The sequence below is a fragment of the Chanos chanos genome, chromosome 1, assembly GCF_902362185.1.
Source record: "Chanos chanos chromosome 1, fChaCha1.1, whole genome shotgun sequence".
NCBI classification, from domain to species: domain Eukaryota; kingdom Metazoa; phylum Chordata; class Actinopteri; order Gonorynchiformes; family Chanidae; genus Chanos; species Chanos chanos.
Window position 1 is genome coordinate 5,794,041 of NC_044495.1, and position 7,500 is coordinate 5,801,540.

The 7,500-nt window shown below is 41.1% G+C and overlaps 1 protein-coding gene across 1 annotated transcript in view; it reads right to left on the bottom strand.

The window, feature by feature from the left end:
- The window catches only part of fibcd1b (fibrinogen C domain containing 1b), a 69,523-nt gene that overhangs the window by 54,806 nt on the left and 7,217 nt on the right, over window positions 1-7,500 (bottom strand). The window lies entirely within an intron of this gene.

Sequence of the window (7,500 nt, forward strand, 5' to 3'; positions counted from 1 at the left end):
TAGGGGGAGGGCTTAGCTAAGCCTGTTCTATTACTTACACTCTCTGCCCCAGCAGTGAAAATGAAATAAATTCTAACAAATACGCACATTATAGAAGATGATAAGGACTTTCATTCATTGTTCATTTAAGCATGTCACGCTAAATTGTTTTCTGTTTGTTGATTTTTCTTGTTGTTCACGGGAAAGAGAATGGTTTTTAACTACATTTGAATCACAACAACAGTCTGACACCCACGTGACCATACATGAGAGAGAAAAATGTTTCAGAGAAAAACACAAAAGTCAATAGAATGCTCATAAACATTTGTGTCTAAAATGGACATGTAATAGGATTTTTTTCCCTGTACGCTTTTAATTTAATACTTTAATGGTATTTGTCAAAACCCACAAAAATAGGAAAGAAAAGAGAACTAAATTGGGTTCCTGGGTTGATACAGAGGGAACTGGAGAATGCTAAATGAAAAACAGAGTTTGTTTAATCATTTTGACCCCTCTCCCTCCCCTGCACACACATAAACACGCACACGCACACACACACACACACACCTCACCATCAACATGCCAAGAGATAGTTGTGTGCTAAGGCTACGCTAACTCTTTACCATTTTTAATCAATAAAGTCACACAAAGCCATAAACCACATAATAATATTTTCTCCGCTCAATCTCTTGAGGAAAGAAAAGAAGAACATGGATTAAAAGGGGACCTAATAAAAAGAGAAGTTGTCCTGACAATCAGAAAAACAGGGAAAACCGTTGCTAGATTTCGCAAACATTGTTAGCCTCAGACTATCTTGTGACAGACATTTTTAGCAGGCCTACTGGCAAACAAAATGGTGGATTCTTCAAGCGTCATTTTACAGACACTAAATGAAGTATATGTCACACGGGTGTTTTTCCCCTCTTTCCGAGAAAGAGGAAATTGAACAAGACAGTCAGAGAGCATACGGATGCAAACAGCTCAAAATTAAAATGGCAAAGAGAGAGAAAGAAAATAAAACCTTTCTCTTGTGACAGTCAGCACAAAACAGGACTTTTCTTTTGTGAACTTGATTTCCTTTGAATAACAATGACACACACACATACAAACACACACACACACACACACAGCTCTCCTCATTTTCCTCATGAATTACTGCAGTAGCACTTCAGGAAAAGAAACTTGGTGAGGACATCACAAATGTTTAGTCATACGCACTCTCTCTCTCTCGCTCATACATACATGCGCGCACACACACACACACACACACACACACACACACATTACCAGATACCTTAATGGCTCTACTCGATTTCCTTTTACAAACAGCTTGTTCATGAATGAAGAACTAATTACACAGAGAACAGAATCTGAAGTGGGCAAACAGTGTTTCTCTCGCTCACACACAGAGCCACAGCCACACACACACACGTACGCACACACACACACACATACACACAGAGAGAGAGAAAGAGAGAGAGATGGATCTCCCTTTCATGTTACCTCCTCTTCATGTATATATTTCCATTTGTCTCTGTGTGTGAATAATGCATGTAATAGCATAGAGGAAAATCAATAGTGTCCAAGCATGAAGGACTGAGCAGATGAATCTCTCTCTCTCTCTCTCTCTCTCTGTCTTTCTCATCCTCTGACCTTCACAGCAGAAGCAGCTGTCTAATGCCTTCCCCTCAGCACTAAACTCATTCTAGAAATTTCTACACATCCAAACATCCATACATTTCATGCCATGATGCAGTCAGAATGACTAGCCTGTCACTACAGCACATAGTTTGAAGGATCATTTGTGTGTGTGTGTGTGTGTGTGTACATATGATATAGCCAATAATAAAAGAAGGCAATATTAGAAGCAGTGTTGTTCTCTTTTTCCCAGAGAATGGCAGAAATGCATCTCTTTAGTAACCCCTCGTTCTGTGTCTCCTCTGATTTGCATAGTTAACTCACTGTAACTGAGTCAGAGGTTGATTTGAATGTGTCTCTTGTTTGTGTTCTTGGGTTTTAACAGATACTCAGCTAATCAATATTTTTCTTTACTTGAGCCAACAGCAGTATAAATTACTCGACATTCTGATTAATTGTCCCACTCTTTCCAATAAGTTTCAATTTTCAGTTTTATAATCTAATTTACTCTCATTTCTGCTTAACGGCATTCTGGTTTAGTGCTATAAACATGTTTTTTATTGGGGAGTCACAGAATACATTTTAAAAGGCTCTTTTCCAATTTCGGTTCCAGGCTTTTCACTACCTCACTTTTTTTCACTTTTCACTTTAACTTTCATGGTTTCTTGAAAACTTGATGTCCAGTTATTTGACGTCTGGCTCTCCCGCCCATCTCTCTCTCTCTCTCTCTCTCTCTCTCTCTCTCTCTCTCTTTCTCTTTCTCTCTCTCTGTCTCTCTCTCTCTCTCTCTCTCTCTCTCTCCCTGCTGTTTTGACTCCATGCTGAGTTTTGACTGGCGGTTGGCATCAGACTCCATTGGGTGTTAAGTGCTCTGTGCTCACAGCTGCAGGAGAGAGAGGTCAGCTAAGAAACACACACACTTACACACACACACACAGTCACAGAGGCACACGCACACACACACACACACACATAGACAAACACGCACCCACGTGCGCATACACATACAAACACACACACACACGCATACGCAAACAGCCATTACCAGGTCAGGGTTATCCGAGAGCTTTAGCTATGGCCAAGGTTTCAGCATAACAACCGAGAAAACACACAGTAAATTCAAAGTTCATCAGGCTGCTGCCGCATTGTTTAATATCGCTGGTTTTCCATTGTTTAGATGAGACAGACAGAGAGAGAGAGAGAGAAAGGGAAAGTGAGAGACAAAGAGAGTATGGGAGAGAAAGGAGGGAGGAGTGGGAGAGATGGAGAGAGAGAAAGAGAGAGAGAGAGAAAGAGACAGAGAGAGAGAGAGATGGAGAGAGAGAGAGCGGGAGAGAGAGAGCACCATGAGCACACTGTTCAGTCTTAAGGCTCAGAGGAAATAGATTCACAGAGTCCAACAGATTCATATGTCAGTAATAAAGGTGCGTGTTCAATAGAGCTTTACAATTCATTCATTCCTGGTAACATTAAAAACAAACATGTTCCAGGAAAAATAACAGGATATTGACAAACAAGAATACCTATTCAATCTTTCCTTTTCTTTCTTTTTTTATTTTTGCTTATGACCTTCCTCTCTCTCTCTCTCTCTCTCTCTCTCTCTCTCTGAGTATTTGTGTCTTTCCAGAGCAGCTCTCTACCTGACATTGATCTGTACATGTAAGGTCTCTTTGTACTAAAGGGCTTTATAAGAGGAGACATTTGGACGCAGTACAGAAACATGATAGGCCTATCTACAGACCACGCTACAGACCTACGTAACCAAGGCAAAGTGATGCTGCAGACTGGGGCGCAATGTCCAGAGAAACATGCTAAAGCATACCGAACAAACAGACGGGTCGACGGAAAAGGTTAAAGATCTGTTACTGCGTTGTTATTGAACTGTACTGCGCACACGGGCCAAGTCACAGGGCTCAAACACTCCAGACACATTCCAGAGACACGTAACACACACACACACGCGCGCGCGCGCACGCGCACGCACAACCCATAGAGGCACAGACAGTGTAATTACCATGGTAATGCGACTTCAAAAGCCTAAATCATTACACTGAGGGGACAATTACTTAAAAAATGGCTAAAAACCCTTGACACAAAGATACAGACACACACACACACACACACACACACTTTTGAACCAGCAGATGTGAAATAGCCACACCTAGCACACAAAGAAACATACGCTTTATCACAAACAAACACTCTCCTTACTCAAACACACAGCCAAGTGAAAACATTCTCCACAGAGAGAGGGAGAGAGAGAGAGAGAGAGAGAGAGAGATGAAGAAGAAGATCCCACTCCTCTCTCCTTTCTTCTCATGCTTCACTGTTTGTTTCTTCCTCTTTTCTCTCTCACTCTGAACGTTTTATCCTCTTTCCTCTCCCTCTTTCCCAAACTTTCTCACAATTTGTCACTATCCCACTTGGTCTTTTTTTATTCAGTCTGTGTGTCTATCCATCCCTCTCTCTCTCTCTCTCTCTCTCTCTCTCTCCTTCTCTCTCTCTTTCTCTCGCTCGTTTTCCTCTTCAAACCATCACTGAACATCTCTGAACATCAGAGGAGACACCTACTCACTTCTGGGATGACAAGATGTGTGTGTGTGTGAGTGTGTGTGCGTGTGCATACTGCAGCAGTAAGAGGTGTGTTTGCCCACATATATCTCCTCTTTCACGTTCCCTTACAGTATAGAAACTCTTCTATAGAAAAGCTTCTTGCCTGGATTTTAAATAGAAGCAGTCAAATCACACACATTTCTGAATGACAAAAGCAAACTGACCAATGGGAACTGAGAAAAACATTTGCATAATCTGTACACGAGACAGTCCTCCAAATGCCATGTCCTCCAACACAAGAAACAAAAACACAGGATTGTCTCAGTTTACCATTTTCTCTTAACATAAAGGTGGAAAATGTCAACTGTTGAATAAACTCTTCTTTGCTGGCTGCTTTTTGATGACAAGTGCTAATTTTATATCTGTGAAATTTCACAACATAGTGATACGTTTGGTGTCAGTGCATAGTCAAAATATTTTGTGTGACTGCGTGTAGATGCCCAATGCTGCTATGAGAAAAACGGGTTTTGAATATTCATATGTTCTGAACTATATTGAGATGTTTTGTGGCATAAACACTAATGAGGAAATGTGAGGAAGATTCCATCAGAGCAGTACACCAACACAGTCCACATTCATCTCTCTCTCTCTCTCTGTATCCCTCTCTCACATATACACACACATACACCCATGTTCTCTCTCTCTCTCTCTCCCTCGCTCTCTCTCTCTCTCTGTATCCCTCTCTTACATATACACACACATACACCCATGTTCTCTCTCTCTCTCTCTCACTCTCTCTCTCTCTGTATCCCTCTCTCACATATACACACACATACACCCATGTTCTCTCTCTCTCTCTCTCTCTCTCTCTCACTCCTTCCTCCCTCTCTGTAGTAAGAGATGGAATAATTGAGTGTGGTGTTGAGAGACTATGAGGACAAAGTGCTGTTGATGTTTGTCATCTTCTCCACATGATGTAGGAGTGTGTGTGTGAGAGTGTGTGCGTGTATGTGTGTGTGAGAGAGAGAGAGAGAGAGAGAGAGAGAGAGAGAGAGAGAGGGAGAGACTGTGTATAGGATAATTGCGTGTTTATGCGAATGCGATTAGCGAGGTAAAGCACTCACAGAGTCCCCGCTGTGAAAGCTAGTGCGGAGGCACACTGACACACTCTGACGGGAATGGTATGGAGTGGGAGGGGCTTAATCCCGGGGTCCCACCAGCCTATCGTAGGCGCTAACTGGTCTACCCACTACACTCGCTCACACTCTCATGTCTACAGCTCTCTGTGCACACTTCAACGCCCCATTTTCACATATATAAACATTTCATACTCATTATTTACGACTGATTTAAAGTTCAATTAAAACTAAACAGTCGATTTGAAAATTAATTGACTGTGAAATTTAACAATGTTTACTTTCTTTCTTTCTCCCTTTCTTTCTTTCTTTCTTTCTTTCTTTCTTTCTCTCTTTCTTTGGAGAGGCTTGAGTAAATATCTCCGTTCAGTTTCCACTCCGGTCCTGGATTTCACACCTTGCTCTCTCCTGGTAAGAGTCATTTGTGTTGGAAACATAAGTGTTCTCAGTCACAGGGCAGGGATGAGATAATGAATCAAAAGTCTACTGGGGACAAAGTGAACACACACACACACACACACACACACACACACACACACAGATACAGAGATAAACCTCTAATCCATCCCACAAGCTGACCACATACACACACACATGCACACACTTCCTCCCGCGCTCAGTACACGCCTAAACAGATGTTTTTTTTGGCTTAATCCTCTTGCTGTTCCACAGATACACCCACTCTTGGAATCACCTCTCCTGACCCACGCAGTTTTGCAGATGAGAGGAATCCGGAATGTTCTAGAGATCTTCCATGTCGATCTCTAAATCTTTCATCGGAATTAATCTCTGATCTCTCTCAAACAGGAAATTTACAAATCAACAGCTTGAAAAGATTACATCGGTAATCCCTCAGTCAAAACAAACTCAGTCTCATCACTCAAACTCAAAAGCATGGGAAAAAAAATACATTCCCGGGGAATCATATACAACATAGGAACAATTTTTCTAGAGTGTAGAAAAAAAAAAAACTCGGGTTTTGGCGACATTAAAATGTCAAGCGTAGAAAAATGCCAAATCTTCTGATTCTCAGAGTAAACAGACTTGAAGGAGAGTGAGCTGTTGATTTACGGAGTAAATTTGGCTCCGAGCTCTTTGAAAAAACACTCTCCAATCTCTCAGAAGTCAATATAGAACTGTTAGAATATTCATCTAAATGAAATTAGGAGAGAAAGGGGCAAAGCCAAGGGTTAGCTGTAACACTGCCAACTTAGGTTTCTGTGAAAACGACTATACATTCTCATGCATCCTTATGATTACATATGACAAAATCCAAAAATTATTGTCTGACTTAAGAATATGTCAAAATTACAACTTATCCACAGTAGTTTGATTCTCAGTCTCCCCTAAATACCATCATCAACAACAACAACAACAAAACAACAACAAATAAATGTATGTTTAAGTCTAATTCATAGCACTCCCCCCAGTGGATTGTTACTATTTCAGTTATCAGGAAAGTTCACCATTTTGACTCCAACAATGAGCATAAATCCAACCCTCCTACACGCGCTAAAAAAGAAAAAGGTCAAGATCAGGCTGAGTGTACGCGGAAAAATCTGTATGGCCCATAATATCATGATTTATACCACACAATATGACAGTTTAGATTGAGATGTTACCTCCTATTCGTCCTCTCAGAGGTTGTACAATTCCAAGGAAAAGGTCGACCAAGGTTTTGAGAATTCTCCATTGTTCCGTTACCTCCTTTATCCAAGGGTGCCTGCACATGTGGCTTTGTAAGAGAACCAATCAGAGTGAGGCAACTCTGTCAACGCTCATCACAGACAGAAACAGAGGCGGGTTTGACACATACCATATTGTACCTATTAAAACACAGGTCTCTCTTATGGGTGTCAGTGTGTGTGTGTGTGTGTGTGTGTGTGCGCGTGTGCAAGTGCGCAAGACCTTTGGCCCCATCCTGACGCAATTCTGATGCACACGTGTCACATGACAGATCCAGTGATCCATTACCATAGAAACCACTGACCTTACGCCGACCTTTTTTTTTTTTTTTTTTTTTACCAAAAAAAAGGAGAAATAAAAAAAATAGCTCACTGACAGCTTTTAGCTGTGGGATCCGACTTCTTTTTTTTTTTCTTAGAGAGGGATTTTCTCCACGCATTAAAAAAACTGTCAGTCAAAAAAAAAGGAGAGAGAACAAAGATTTCTATATCATACATTCGATTGTTAG